The sequence below is a fragment of the Neoarius graeffei genome, chromosome 14 (genome assembly GCF_027579695.1).
Source record: "Neoarius graeffei isolate fNeoGra1 chromosome 14, fNeoGra1.pri, whole genome shotgun sequence".
Classification (NCBI taxonomy): Eukaryota; Metazoa; Chordata; class Actinopteri; order Siluriformes; family Ariidae; genus Neoarius; species Neoarius graeffei.
Window position 1 is genome coordinate 1,601,338 of NC_083582.1, and position 16,729 is coordinate 1,618,066.

Below are 16,729 nucleotides of genomic sequence, written 5' to 3' on the forward strand. Positions count from 1 at the left end.
ATAATAATGAAATTATAATGTTAGTAAGAATAAAAGAGAGAGAAGCATGCGCAGCCTATCTATTAAACAATTGAGAGAACATAGAACCAAAATAAATCAACACGCTGCGTGTCTAACAGTGTAACAGATAAACCTGGGTTTAAATTCACACTATTTCAAATAAAAGCAAATTCCTAAGACTATCCTAATTATGCCCAAATGCCAAAATCTTACTTAATCCTGCCTTTAGCAAGATATGAAGAACTATTCGCCGGTGTAGTTTCGGGCCTCGCCGTGGGAGCACGTGAGCCGCTCGTGATGGAGGCGCAGAAAACTTTCGGGTCCAGCGGAGCACTTGGGTGGTTCCCGTGGAAAGCAGAGGATTCTTGGTCCGAACCTCAGCGTTCGTGAGGAAAAGTCTCTGATCAGAATAAGATGCACAGCGCTTTTGAGTTAAAAAGGATTCAATCGCTTCTTAACTTTTGACTGCCTGGGCTGCGGTCGTGACGTCACTTCTAATGCAAGTAAACCGGTTGTAACTCAGGTTGAGTTTAAAGATCGCGCGACTCTAGAGTTTACCTTTGCCAAGGGTAAGAAAGAAAACCGCGCTGAGTGATGGATCTTACAAGAAAGAAGACGTCTTTCTGGGTGGAGAGCGCCTCTTTATACGTCCAGATTCATCGGAAGCCAAACGTGAGAGACAAAGATGGTGGCGCTTCCGCTTGGATTTATGCGTGCATGGCAGACTGACGTAGGTGGTGACGTAGGTCACACGGAAGTTGCCTGGGAATTGTAGTTCTGACACAAGATGGTGGCATGATACCTACACTGAGTTAAGAAAGTAAACTAGTTTTTGTTCTTTTTTTTATCATTTACTTATCATTATCACTTATATCATTTACTCGTGTAAGCAGGATAAGACAAACAGTGGCAATTTATATTCTGAACAATTAGTTGCTCATCCTACCAATGTTGAAAACTGGCCTGCAAAAGTGACGATGGTTCAACATCGTATATTCGACCTTCTCTGACGGTCGACAGATCAACCTTTACCCACGGTGATTCAACAGTGATAAATCGACCTTCTCCGACGGCGGAGAAATCGACGTTTCACGGCGCCGTTTCAGCGTTGATTTTCTGACTTACGATGGAAACCGACCATTCTGACCAAGAATCGGCACCGTTTCAACGTCCCTCTGCTATCTGGGTACAGCCTGGCAGCAAAGGTGATTCTCGTAGCGAACTGCAAGTTCGTCAGACATCACTCAAATAAGTTACAGGATAGTTATGAACGTAAATATAATCTTGGGCATATATTATGTTATGCAAGTTATTGTTTTAATGAGAATTCAACGTCATAGATGCCGCAGTTTGGGGAGAGAATTTTAGGGGAAGCTCGGCTTCCCTTGTTGTCTCTGAGAAATTGCCCCTGGTGATGAGATGTTCCACTGATAGAGGTTGGGTGAGAGCGTGTGTTGTTAGATTAGATTAGATTAGATTAGATTAGATTAGATTGGGTCGGGTCGGGTCGGGTCAGTTCGTCTCTGGTTCACTCTCCGGAGCAGAAGGTGGCGGTAATGCACCAGGAAGCTGGAGACCAACCGCCCAGCAGAAGAAAAAGCAGAACCCTGGTCCCCGTGTCTCGTGAACGCGCACTCGTGTCCTGTGCACGCGCCCGGCAGCGCTGTGGGTGGTTTTCCTGCTCCGGTTCCGGAATCTGGATTATTTTATGATCATAAATAACCGGAATGCGGATTTTCACACCGAGGAGTTCACACCGCGGGAGCAGCGCGTGCGCTTAAAGTGCAGAGACACTCCAACTGAGAGCTTTTGTTCACCGGGACAGCGCGCGCTCACAGTCTCTATATAGCTCTCTCAATCTCTCTCTCTCTCTCTCTCACACTCACTCTCTCTCTCTCACACTCTCTCAATCTCTGTCTCTCTCTCTCTCACACTCTCTCAATCTCTGTCTCTCTCTCTAAATCCCTCTCTATATCTCACTCACACTCTCACTCTCACACACACACTCTCTCTCTCTCTCTAAATCCTTCTCTTTATCTCACTCTCACACACCCTCACACTCTCACTCACACTGTCACACACACACTCTCACTCTGTCTCTCTCACACACTCACTCGCTCTCTATATATCTCTATATCTCTCTCTCACACACACTATATCTCACACTCTCTCCCACTTTCTCTCTCTCTCTCTCTCTCATCATGTCCTCCTCTGAACTGGATTATATCCCTCCGTGGTGGATTTATTGGCTTCACCAGTTTCCTCACATCAATCTGAGACTCCAACAAATCAACAACAGCTTCAACCCTCAGGAGGAAAACTACCAGCAGGTCAGTGTTTCACATCCTAAACTACCAGCAGGTCAGCGTTTCACATCCTAAACTACCAGCAGGTCAGCGTTTCACATCCTAACTACCAGCAGGTCAGCGTTTCACATCCTAAACTACCAGCAGGTCAGCGTTTCACATCCTAAACTACCAGCAGGTCAGCGTTTCACATCCTAAACTACCAGCAGGTCAGCGTTTCACATCCTAAACTACCAGCAGGTCAGCGTTTCACATCCTAAACTACCAGCAGGTCAGCATTTCATATCCTAAACTACGAGCAGGTCAGTGTTTCATATCCTAAACTACCAGCAGGTCAGCATTTCACATCCTAAACTACCAGCAGGTCAGCATTTCACATCCTAAACTACCAGCAGGTCAGCGTTTCACATCCTAAACTACCGGCAGGTCAGCGTTTCACATCCTAAACTGCCGGCAGGTCAGCGTTTCACATCCTAAACTACCGACGGGTCAGCGTTTCACATCCTAAACTACCGGCAGGTCAGCGTTTCACATCCTAAACTCCCGGCGGGTCAGCGTTTCACATCCTAAACTACCGGCGGGTCAGCGTTTCACATCCTAAACTACCGGCGGGTCAGCGTTTCACATCCTAAACTACCGGCGGGTCAGCGTTTCACGTCCTAAACTACCGACGGGTCAGCGTTTCACATCCTAAACTCCCAGCGGGTCAGCGTTTCACATCCTAAACTACTGGCGGGTCAGCGTTTCACATCCTAAACTCCCGGCGGGTCAGCGTTTCACATCCTAAACTCCCGGCGGGTCAGCGTTTCACATCCTAAACTACCGGCAGGTCAACGTTTCACATCCTAAACTCCCAGCGGGTCAGCATTTCACATCCTAAACTACCGACGGGTCAGCGTTTCACATCCTAAACTACCGACGGGTCAGCGTTTCACATCCTAAACTACCGGCGGGTCAGGGTTTCACATCCTAAACTACTGGTGGGTCAGCGTTTCACATCCTAAACTACCGGCGGGTCAGCGTTTCACATCCTAAACTCCCAGCGGGTCAGCGTTTCACATCCTAAACTCCCAGCGGGTCAGCGTTTCACATCCTAAACTCCCGGCGGGTCAGCGTTTCACATCCTAAACTACCGGCGGGTCAGCGTTTCACATCCTAAACTACCGGCAGGTCAGCGTTTCACATCCTAAACTACCGGCAGGTCAGCGTTTCACATCCTAAACTCCCGGCGGGTCAGCGTTTCACATCCTAAACTCCCAGCGGGTCAGGGTTTCACATCCTAAACTACTGGTGGGTCAGCGTTTCACATCCTAAACTCCCGGCAGGGTCAGGGTTTCACATCCTAAACTACTGGTGGGTCAGCGTTTCACATCCTAAACTCCCGGCGGGTCAGCGTTTCACATCCTAAACTACCGGCAGGTCAACGTTTCACATCCTAAACTCCCAGCGGGTCAGGGTTTCACATCCTAAACTCCCGGCGGGTCTGTGTTTCACGTCCTAAACTCCCAGCGGGTCAGGGTTTCACGTCCTAAACTCCCGGCGGGTCAGCGTTTCACATCCTAAACTACCGGCAGGTCAACGTTTCACATCCTAAACTCCCAGCGGGTCAGCGTTTCACATCCTAACCTCCCGGCGGGTCAGTGTTTCACGTCCTAAATTACCAGCAGGTCAGCGTTTCACATCCTAAACTACCGGCAGGTCAGTGTTTCACATCCTAAATTACCGGCAGGTCAGTGTTTCACATCCTAAATTACCGGCGGGTCAGCGTTTCACATCCTAAACTACCGGCGGGTCAGTGTTTCACATCCTAAACTCCCAGTGGGTCAGTGTTTCACATCCTAAACTCCCAGCGGGTCAGTGTTTCACATCCTAAACTACCGGCAGGTCAACGTTTCACATCCTAAACTCCCAGCGGGTCAGGGTTTCACATCCTAAACTACCGGTGGGTCAGCGTTTCACATCCTAAACTCCCGGCGGGTCAGCGTTTCACATCCTAAACTACCGGCAGGTCAACGTTTCACATACTAAACTCCCAGCGGGTCAGGGTTTCACATCCTAAACTACCGGCAGGTCAACGTTTCACATCCTAAACTCCCAGCGGGTCAGCGTTTCACATCCTAGACTACCGGCGGGTCAGCGTTTCACGTCCTAAACTACCGGCAGGTCAACGTTTCACATCCTAAACTCCCAGCGGGTCAGGGTTTCACATCCTAAACTACAGGCGGTTCAGCGTTTCACATGCTAAACTACCGGCAGGTCAAAGTTTCACATCCTAAACTCCCAGCGGGTCAGGGTTTCACATCCTAAACTACTGGTGGGTCAGCGTTTCACATCCTAAACTCCCGGCGGGTCAGCGTTTCACATCCTAAACTACCGGCTGGTCAACGTTTCACATCCTAAACTCCCAGCGGGTCAGGGTTTCACATCCTAAACTACTGGCGGGTCAGGGTTTCACATCCTAAACTCCTGGCGGGTCAGCGTTTCACATCCTAAACTACCGGCAGGTCAGCGTTTCACATCCTAAACTACCGGCAGGTCAACGTTTCACATCCTAAACTCCCAGCGGGTCAGGGTTTCACATCCTAAACTACAGGCGGGTCAGCGTTTCACATCCTAAACTACCGGCGGGTCAGCGTTTCACATCCTAAACTCCCGGCGGGTCAGCGTTTCACATCCTAAACTACCGGCAGGTCAGCGTTTCACATCCTAAACTACCGGCGGGTCAGCGTTTCACATCCTAAACTACCGGCGGGTCAGCGTTTCACATCCTAAACTACCGGCGGGTCAGCGTTTCACATCCTAAACTACCGGCGGGTCAGCGTTTCACATCCTAAACTACCGGCGGGTCAGCGTTTCACATCCTAAACTACCGGCGGGTCAGCGTTTCACATCCTAAACTACCGGCGGGTCAGCGTTTCACATCCTAAACTCCCAGCGGGTCAGCGTTTCACATCCTAAACTCCCAGCGGGTCAGCGTTTCACATCCTAAACTACCGGCGGGTCAGCGTTTCACATCCTAAACTACCGGCGGGTCAGCGTTTCACATCCTAAACTCCCAGCGGGTCAGCGTTTCACATCCTAAACTACCGGCAGGTCAGCGTTTCACATCCTAAACTACCGGCGGGTCAGCGTTTCACATCCTAAACTACCGGCGGGTCAGCGTTTCACATCCTAAATTACCGGCGGGTCAGCGTTTCACATCCTAAACTACCGGCGGGTCAGCGTTTCACATCCTAAACTCCCAGCGGGTCAGCGTTTCACATCCTAAACTACCGGCAGGTCAGCGTTTCACATCCTAAACTACCGGCAGGTCAGCGTTTCACATCCTAAACTACCGGCAGGTCAGCGTTTCACATCCTAAACTCCCGGCAGGTCAGCGTTTCACGTCCTAAACTACCTACGGGTCAGCGTTTCACATCCTAAACACCCAGCGGGTCAGCGTTTCACATCCTAAACTCCCAGCGGGTCAGGGTTTCACATCCTAAACTCCCAGCGGGTCAGGGTTTCACATCCTAAACTCCCGGCGGGTCAACGTTTCACATCCTAAACTCCCAGCGGGTCAGCGTTTCACATCCTAGACTACCGGCGGGTCAGCGTTTCACGTCCTAAACTACCGGCAGGTCAACGTTTCACATCCTAAACTCCCAGCGGGTCAGGGTTTCACATCCTAAACTACAGGCGGTTCAGCGTTTCACATGCTAAACTACCGGCAGGTCAACGTTTCACATCCTAAACTCCCAGCGGGTCAGGGTTTCACATCCTAAACTCCCGGCGGGTCAACGTTTCACATCCTAAACTCCCAGCGGGTCAGCGTTTCACATCCTAGACTACCGGCGGGTCAGCGTTTCACGTCCTAAACTACCGGCAGGTCAACGTTTCACATCCTAAACTCCCAGCGGGTCAGGGTTTCACATCCTAAACTACAGGCGGTTCAGCGTTTCACATGCTAAACTACCGGCAGGTCAACGTTTCACATCCTAAACTCCCAGCGGGTCAGGGTTTCACATCCTAAACTACTGGTGGGTCAGCGTTTCACATCCTAAACTCCCAGCGGGTCAGCGTTTCACATCCTAAACTACCGGCAGGTCAGCGTTTCACATCCTAAACTACCGGCAGGTCAGCGTTTCACATCCTAAACTACCGGCAGGTCAGCGTTTCACATCCTAAACTCCCGGCAGGTCAGCGTTTCACGTCCTAAACTACCTACGGGTCAGCGTTTCACATCCTAAACACCCAGCGGGTCAGCGTTTCACATCCTAAACTCCCAGCGGGTCAGGGTTTCACATCCTAAACTCCCGGCGGGTCAACGTTTCACATCCTAAACTCCCAGCGGGTCAGCGTTTCACATCCTAGACTACCGGCGGGTCAGCGTTTCACGTCCTAAACTACCGGCAGGTCAACGTTTCACATCCTAAACTCCCAGCGGGTCAGGGTTTCACATCCTAAACTACAGGCGGTTCAGCGTTTCACATGCTAAACTACCGGCAGGTCAACGTTTCACATCCTAAACTCCCAGCGGGTCAGGGTTTCACATCCTAAACTACTGGTGGGTCAGCGTTTCACATCCTAAACTCCCGGCGGGTCAGCGTTTCACATCCTAAACTACCGGCTGGTCAACGTTTCACATCCTAAACTCCCAGCGGGTCAGGGTTTCACATCCTAAACTCCTGGCGGGTCAGCGTTTCACATCCTAAACTACCGGCAGGTCAACGTTTCACATCCTAAACTCCCAGCGGGTCAGGGTTTCACATCCTAAACTCCTGGCGGGTCAGCGTTTCACATCCTAAACTACCGGCAGGTCAGCGTTTCACATCCTAAACTACCGGCAGGTCAACGTTTCACATCCTAAACTCCCAGCGGGTCAGGGTTTCACATCCTAAACTACAGGCGGGTCAGCGTTTCACATCCTAAACTACCGGCGGGTCAGCGTTTCACATCCTAAACTCCCGGCGGGTCAGCGTTTCACATCCTAAACTCCCGGCGGGTCAGCGTTTCACATCCTAAACTACCGGCAGGTCAGCGTTTCACATCCTAAACTACCGGCGGGTCAGCGTTTCACATCCTAAACTACCGGCGGGTCAGCGTTTCACATCCTAAACTACCGGCGGGTCAGCGTTTCACATCCTAAACTACCGGCGGGTCAGCGTTTCACATCCTAAACTCCCGGCGGGTCAGCGTTTCACATCCTAGACTACCGGCGGGTCAACGTTTCACATCCTAAACTACCGGCGGGTCAGCGTTTCACATCCTAAACTCCCAGCGGGTCAGGGTTTCACATCCTAAACTACCGGCAGGTCAACGTTTCACATCCTAAACTCCCAGCGGGTCAGCGTTTCACATCCTAGACTACCGGCGGGTCAGCGTTTCACGTCCTAAACTACCGGCAGGTCAACGTTTCACGTCCTAAACTCCCAGCGGGTCAGGGTTTCACATCCTAAACTACAGGCGGTTCAGCGTTTCACATCCTAAACTCCCGGCGGGTCAGCGTTTCACATGCTAAACTACCGGCAGGTCAACGTTTCACATCCTAAACTCGCAGCGGGTCAGGGTTTCACATCCTAAACTACTGGTGGGTCAGCGTTTCACATCCTAAACTCCCGGCGGGTCAGCGTTTCACATCCTAAACTACCGGCAGGTCAACGTTTCACATCCTAAACTTCCAGCGGGTCAGGGTTTCACATCCTAAACTACTGGCGGGTCAGCGTTTCACATCCTAATCTCCCAGCGGGTCAGGGTTTCACATCCTAAACTCCCGGCGGGTCAGCGTTTCACATCCTAAACTACCGGCAGGTCAGCGTTTCACATCCTAAACTACCGGCAGTTCAACGTTTCACATCCTAAACTCCCAGCGGGTCAGGGTTTCACATCCTAAACTACAGGCGGTTCAGCATTTCACATCCTAAACTCCCGGCGGGTCAGCGTTTCACGTCCTAAACTACCGGCAGGTCAACGTTTCACATCCTAAACTCCCAGCGGGTCAGCGTTTCACATCCTAAACTCCCGGTGGGTCAGCGTTTCACATCCTAAACTACCGGCAGGTCAGCATTTCACATCCTAAACTACCGGCGGGTCAGCGTTTCACGTCCTAAACTACCGGCAGGTCAATGTTTCACATCCTAAACTCCCGGCGGGTCAGCGTTTCACATCCTAAACTCCCGGCGGGTCAGCGTTTCACATCCTAAACTCCCGGCGGGTCAGCGTTTCACATCCTAAATTCCCGGCGGGTCAGCGTTTCACGTCCTAAACTACCGGCGGGTCAGCGTTTCACATCCTAAACTCCCGGCGGGTCAGCGTTTCACATCCTAAACTCCCGGCGGGTCAGCGTTTCACATCCTAAACTCCCGGCGGGTCAGCGTTTCACATCCTAAACTACAGGCGGTTCAGCGTTTCACATCCTAAACTCCCAGCGGGTCAGCGTTTCACATCCTAAACTCCCAGCGGGTCAGGGTTTCACATCCTAAACTACAGGCGGTTCAGCGTTTCACATCCTAAACTCCCAGCGGGTCAGCGTTTCACGTCCTAAACTACCGGCAGGTCAATGTTTCACATCCTAATCTCCCAGCGGGTCAGGGTTTCACATCCTAAACTCCCGGCGGGTCAGCGTTTCACATCCTAAACTACCGGCAGGTCAGCGTTTCACATCCTAAACTACCGGCAGGTCAGCGTTTCACATCCTAAACTACAGGCGGTTCAGGGTTTCACATCCTAAACTACAGGCGGTTCAGCGTTTCACATCCTAAACTCCCAGCGGGTCAGGGTTTCACATCCTAAACTACAGGCGGTTCAGGGTTTCACATCCTAAACTACAGGCGGTTCAGCGTTTCACATCCTAAACTCCCGGCGGGTCAGCGTTTCACATCCTAAACTACCGGCAGGTCAACGTTTCACATCTTAAACTCCCAGCGGGTCAGCGTTTCACATCCTAAACTACCGGCGGGTCAGCGTTTCACGTCCTAAACTACCGGCAGGTCAACGTTTCACATCCTAATCTCCCAGCGGGTCAGGGTTTCACATCCTAAACTACAGGCGGTTCAGCGTTTCACATCCTAAACTCCTGGTGGGTCAGCGTTTCACATCCTAAACTACCAGCAGGTCAACGTTTCACATCCTAAACTCCCAGCGGGTCAGGGTTTCACATCCTAAACTCCCGGCGGGTCAGCGTTTCACGTCCTAAACTCCCGGCGGGTCAGCGTTTTACGTCCTAAACTCCCGGCGGGTCAGCGTTTCACATCCTAAACTACCGGCAGGTCAGCGTTTCACATCCTAAACTACCGGCAGTTCAACGTTTCACATCCTAAACTCCCAGCGGGTCAGGGTTTCACATCCTAAACTACAGGCGGTTCAGCATTTCACATCCTAAACTCCCGGCGGGTCAGCGTTTCACGTCCTAAACTACCGGCAGGTCAACGTTTCACATCCTAAACTCCCAGCGGGTCAGCGTTTCACATCCTAAACTCCCGGTGGGTCAGCGTTTCACGTCCTAAATTACCAGCAGGTCAGCGTTTCACATCCTAAACTACCGGCAGGTCAGCGTTTCACATCCTAAACTACCGGCGGGTCAGCGTTTCACGTCCTAAACTACCGGCAGGTCAATGTTTCACATCCTAAACTCCCGGCGGGTCAGCGTTTCACATCCTAAACTACAGGCGGTTCAGCGTTTCACATCCTAAACTCCCGGCTGGTCAGCGTTTCACATCCTAAACTCCCGGCGGGTCAGCGTTTCACATCCTAAACTCCCGGCTGGTCAGCGTTTCACATCCTAAACTCCCGGCGGGTCAGCGTTTCACATCCTAAACTACCGGCGGGTCAGCGTTTCACGTCCTAAACTACCGGCAGGTCAATGTTTCACATCCTAAACTCCCGGCGGGTCAGGGTTTCACATCCTAAACTACAGGCGGGTCAGGGTTTCACATCCTAAACTACAGGCGGTTCAGCGTTTCACATCCTAAACTCCCGGCTGGTCAGCGTTTCACATCCTAAACTCCCGGCGGGTCAGCGTTTCACATCCTAAACTCCCGGCTGGTCAGCGTTTCACATCCTAAACTCCCGGCGGGTCAGCGTTTCACATCCTAAACTCCCAGCGGGTCAGCGTTCCACATCCTAAACTCCCGGCGGGTCAGCGTTTCACATCCTAAACTCCCGGCGGGTCAGCGTTTCACATCCTAAACTACCGGCAGGTCAGCGTTTCACATCCTAAACTACCGGCGGGTCAGCGTTTCACGTCCTAAATTACCGGCAGGTCAACGTTTCACATCCTAAACTACCGGCAGGTCAGCGTTTCACATCCTAAACTCCCAGCGGGTCAGGGTTTCACATCCTAAACTACCGGCGGGTCAGAGTTTCACATCCTAAACTACCGTCGGGTCAGCGTTTCACATCCTAAACTACCGTCGGGTCAGCGTTTCACATCCTAAACTACCGTCGGGTCAGCGTTTCACATCCTAAACTCCCGGCGGTTCAGCGTTCCACATCCTAAACTCCCGGCGGGTCAGCGTTTCACATCCTAAACTCCGGGCGGGTCAGGGTTTCACATCCTAAACTCCTGGCGGGTCAGCGTTTCACGTCCTAAACTCCCGGCGGGTCAGGGTTTCACATCCTAAACTCCCGGCGGGTCAGCGTTTCACGTCCTAAACTCCCGGCGGGTCAGGGTTTCACATCCTAAACTACCGGCGGGTCAGCGTTTCACATCCTAAACTACTGGCAGGTCAGCGTTTCACATCCTAAACTACTGGCAGGTCAGCGTTTCACATCCTAAACTACTGGCAGGTCAGGGTTTCACATCCTAAACTCCCAGCGGGTCAGGGTTTCACATCCTAAACTCCCAGCGGGTCAGGGTTTCACATCCTAAACTACCGGCTGGTCAGGGTTTCACGTCCTAAACTCCCGGCGGGTCAGCGTTTCACGTCCTAAACTCCCGGCGGGCGGGTCAGCGTTTCGCGCCCTAAACTCCCGGCGGGTCAGCGTTTCACGTCCTAAACTCCCGGCGCGTCAGCGTTTCACGTCCTAAACTCCCGGCTCGTCAGTGTTTCGCGTCCTAAACTCCCGGCGGGCGGGTCAGCGTTTCGCGTCCTAAACTCCCGGCGGGCGGGTCAGCGTTTCGCGCCCTAAACTCCCGGCGGGCGGGTCAGCGTTTCGCGCCCTAAACTCCCGGCGGGCGGGTCAGCGTTTCGCGCCCTAAACTCCCGGCGGGCGGGTCAGCGTTCCGCGCCCTAAACTACCGGCGGGCGGGTCAGCGTTCCGCGCCCTAAACTACCGGCGGGCGGGTCAGCGTTCCGCGCCCTAAACTCCCGGCGGGCGGGTCAGCGTTCCGCGCCCTAAACTCCCGGCGGGCGGGTCAGCGTTTCGCGTCCTAAACTACCGGCGTTTCGCGTCCTAAACTCCCGGCGGGTCGGCGTTTCACGTCCGCAGAATGTGTTTATTCTCTAAAATAAACCATCAGCACTTCAGCTGTGAAAAACGGTTCGTGTTCCATCATTAAGACGTGTCTGATGCTGTAATGCAGGTGATAAACGTTTCTCTGAGTGCGGAGTGTGTTGGTCGTCTGACTTCCTGTCGGTCTGAAGGGTGAGAACGAGCTCATCCATGTGATTCCCCCGATTCATGAGGGAGTGGAGCTGTTTCCTGTGGAAGACAGGAAGAGGAAATGACTGGTATTTAACCCACGGAGCTCCTGGGATCCGTTTGGACTGAAATGTGTCCGTTAGTGTTCATTAGCATCCCGGTGTGTTTTTGTTTACTTTTTCCTGTTCATTTGACCGCCTTTTTAAAATTAAACACGTAAACTATTCAAATATTTCTAAAAATATTTTCAGATATCTTTTTTCATCACTCCATCACCTTCAGACTCTTCAGTGTTCAGTATTTCTTTGCAAAATTCAGGAGTATTCCTGATCTCTCTCTCTCTCTCTCTCTCTCTCTGTATTAATCCCTCCTTTCACTCATCCCAGGACAACAAGGGCACCAAGAAACCTGGAGGTTGCCATAGTAATCGTGTGTGTGTGTGTGTGTGAGAGAGAGAGAGAGAGAGAGAGAACACTTCCTTTGTCTTGTCTCTCAACAAAAGCATTGAATCCTCATCACCATGCCAACCATTCCTCTCCTTATTCTTACACACACACACCGGTCCTGTACTTCCTCTCCTTATTCTTACACACACACACACACACACACACACACACACACACACACCGGTCCTGTACTTCCTCTTGTCTGAGGATGAACTGAAGGAAGGTGAACAGGAACAGAACTCTGATCAGAGATTTGGGATTTTACTTCCTGTGTGTGTCTCTGTGTGTGTGTGTCTCTGTGTGTGTCTCTGTGTGTCTGTGTGTGTGTCTGTGTGTGTGTGTGTGTGTGTCTGTCTCTGTGTCTCTGTGTCTGTCTTTGTGTCTCTGTGTGTGTCTGTCTCTGTGTCTCTGTGTGTGTCTGTCTCTGTGTGTCTCTCTGTGTGTGTGTGTCTCTCTCTGTGTGTGTGTGTGTCTCTGTGTGTGTGTGGTTCTCGTCCTCCTTCTCCACGCTGAGGTCTGTGAGGACGGAGTGTGAGACGGTTTCTGATGATTCTTTCACACCTTCAAATTATTTAAAGCTCATATCCACATTCTTTAGATTTTTTTAAAATTTGAAATTACAGACGAGATAAACGTCGACTTTTTTTCCCTGAACATCACGTGGATTAGAAATAAACAGATTGTCGATGTTTAGAAACATCAGGAGTTTAAAAAAAAGGATCTAATGTTATACCTGAAATAAAAAAATACCTATTTTAAAGTCTGTTATGTGTTTTTATTTATTTTATATTATTCCTGAGATGCTTTTTTATGAACTTTATTTATTTATTTATTTATTTATTTATTTTAATGGAAAGCAGTTAATGTTTTTTCTCATGCCCTTTGATGATGGTATGAAACCCCTCCAGGAGAAAGTGGGCTGTTTCTTACAGCTGTGCTTTTAAATATTAAATATGTAAATAGCATTGCTCTGATTGGTAAACATCTTTAAACCAGACCCGTCAGCCACGCCCTCTCCACCAACGCATATGGAATTGGGGCTAAACTCCGAGGTAAGGAATGGATTCTGCACCAGGATGACAGTCGTACACGTACGAACCCGAGTCGGAGGAGGAAAATGAAGGCGTGGACACCGAACCAATGCCACAACCAAGACGACAGAGGCTCCCCATGGAGACCTGCTGCAGATCCGGTTAGGGCCCGGTGCCAGAGTTACACCTGAGGTACAGCGAGAGCTCACCGGACGCTTTGGAAGAATCTGCAGACTCGGGTTTTCTTTTGTGACTCCTGGAACAGGACGCTTGTTTTCTTCCTGACGTCTCCGCTTGTTCCTGACGGGTTTCGCTGCTGAGGAACTCGGTAGCTGGCTCCGTGTTCTTGGTAAAGATTGTTATGGGCGGTCATATGTTAATGAGGGGGTGGTACCATAAAAAATGAGGAGATTCTATGTAAGATGAAAAGCTGTTAACATTCGGCTCAGATGTTTAATATTTAATACTGATGACCACAGCGTGCGAATCGTAGGAGTGAATGCAGTCTGGCACAGATGTGGACTTTTCCATATGTTTTTGGTAATTTGTGTCTAAAGCGGGTAAAAATCTGTGAGTGACGTGCTGCAGTGAGAATAGACTCCGTGGAGAGAGTAACAGGAATCAGGAGAATGGTTTCTATTAAATTACTGTAATGATGTTGAGGGATTCGAAGCTGACTTGATCTTAGATGTTCCTAAATTGTGTGAACTCTGCATTTAAAGGGTTAAAGTAACACGAGTTCCAGTCGATTCTTTAACGTAAACTCTTCTCCAGTTCTGTGAAGAGGTTGATTGTGTCTGTTTGAGGGCGTGTTCCAGCCATTTCCTCTCGTGTCCTGTCACGTCTCATGATCGAGGCTTGTCGGCTGTATGGCTTTGACAATTGCAGATTTTTTTAATTTTTTTTAGATAAAATCAATAAACGTTTTTTTTTAATCCAGAAAACTAGAGGGATGCTACTAGCACTGAATGAAGTGTCCTAATCTATAATATAATATCCTGTGTGTGTGTTGCAGTCTCTGCTCTTCCTGGTGTGTGTATCCTCGGCTGCGTTGGGTGTGAATCTCCTCGCGCTCGCTCTCTATCTGAGTTTCCTGTGCTGCTGTCGGAGGAACAGCGAGGCTGATGAGGAGGAGACGAAGAAGCCGAGCTCACACTGTGTCACCTGGACAGCCGTCACTGCTGGACTTCTCAGCTGGTGTGTGTGTGTGTGTGTGTGTGTGATGATCCCATGATGCTCATTAGTGTGTGTGATTGAATTAGCTGCTCTGGTATTCCTGCTGCTCCTGAACGTGGTTCATTGTTGATGTCATGTGGAATCTGACCATCCTGAAATCCTGGGTTTATTTTAAAGAAAGATCCCACAAGCGCAGTTTTCCAGCAGAACATTCCCCAAAGAAAGGGTTTGTTTAAAAATATAAAAATAATAGACATCCTGGTGATAATTACACAAGACGTATTAAGACACTCCGTATTGATTTCATTAAAGATCAGCCTTTGTTTCTCAGAACCTCGGAGTGTCTGGGTCTGAAATCATCCAGGTTCTGGAGCAGTGGTGATGGAAAGGTCCTCCAAGTTTCAACCAACAAACCTTTCCATTCATCCTCACAAGTGCATCAACAATCTGCTCATTTAGTCTTCATTAAAGCCCACAGATGCTCTACAGGGTTCAGGGCGGGGCTGTAGGGTATAGGGTGGGACTGTGGGGGGGGTTATGCTACGAAGTTGTGGGGTTTAGGGGTTTAGGGCGGGTCTGTAGGGGTTTAGGGCGGGTCTGTAGGGGTTGAGGGCGGGTCTGTAGGGGTTTAGGGCGGGTCTGTAGGGGTTTAGGGCGGGTCTCTGGGAAGTGTTCTTACAAAAGACAGCTGAAGGATCATCATCCTGATGAAAAATCCACTTCTGTCTTTTGAATAATTTCTTTGCTGATTTCTGCAGAGTTTCTTCCAGAACGTTTCTGTAAACTTCGACATTTATGATGCCATCAGTGAACACGAGCTCCTCAAACCCCTGTAGGAAAACCAGCCCCCGACTCCTCTGTGATCTGTAGAACCCTTACTACCCTTCCTGCAGGTTGTTTGAAATTCTTCTCCTGGCTTTCAGATCTTATCAGATCCGTCCAAGCTGTGTTTGACTTTATCTGAAAATTAGACGGTTCTCCAGAAGCTGCTGTCTGCCTGTGCATGTTCTGCATGTTCTTTTGCAGAGCCTTTGTGATTCTGGAGGCTGATGAATGGTTTGTGCTGCGTTACTCTCCCTGCGTACTCGAGCTCGTTGAGCCTGTTTTGAATCGTTTGTGCTCTCGCTGTGTCTCGTAAATCTCATTGATGCTGTTTTTCTTGATTTGTCTCGCGGTGATTCCTGTCTGTTACATTACAGGTCTTTAACAGACACTTTAATCCAGAGCAACACACACACACACACACACACACACACACACACACACACACACACACACACAGTTTAGTACTTTTATTTGGATCACAGCACAAGAAAAATCCACAGATCCAAACATTACTGGAAACCACTGCAGATTTGTAAAAGTGATCATTCAATTAGTCAATCCAACAATATCTATGGAAAAATATGACATCTCCGTCTCCAAATGGACAAGCGACCTATTATGGCAGATATGGAACAGTACTTCGCCAGTCTCTTTGCGGTTGTTTTTCGTAGCCCACATAGTTGCATTCCTGATAGAACAAGTTTGTGTACATGTCCAAGACTCCCAAATACTAGAACAACTAGTTTACATTGAAATCCAAGGCCCATGATAGTATTGACAAGTGTCTGGTATTTCAACATTTTATAATTAAAGCATGTGTCCATATACAGATCAAAAGAGCAACCTACTTCCACAAGTATTGCTATTCTATTGTTTTTGTCTATGATGGTTATATCTGGAGTGTTTTGGAAATTATCTAATAGTACATTAGTAATGTCAGAGTTAAACCACGCAATTTGCACAGCACTATGTTTATACATACTGGTGGGCGCTTCAGATGTTCCTTTAATGCTATCTGCAATTATGTCAACCAATCGGTCATGCCTAGCTGTATAAAGGCCCTTGTAAAAATGACAGCCATTAAGGATGTGCTATTGTTTCGTTTTCACGAGTGGAGGTATGGAGAATGCAGTATGGGTCTTGATTGGACGGATACCAGGTAGCTAGATTATATTTTTTTGGGAGGACTTGAAGGCGAGCACACATTATTTTTATTTGGACCCAAGAGAAAAACAAAGAATACAAGATCCAAATAACTTGGAAGAGGTTATTGACCGGCTGACAGATCTTAATGGCTTACACACTTATACTAATATTGTTGTTAATAAATCAATCGACTTTCAAGGATAAACAAAACATCTTCGTTTCCATATTTGCATGCTAC

At 49.4% G+C, this 16,729-nt stretch overlaps 1 pseudogene; it reads left to right on the forward strand.

Annotated features, from left to right (window-relative positions):
- Positions 1-2,004: 2,004 nt before the first annotated feature.
- The window catches only part of LOC132898643 (protein tweety homolog 2-like), a 36,732-nt pseudogene continuing 22,007 nt past the window's right edge, over positions 2,005-16,729 (forward strand).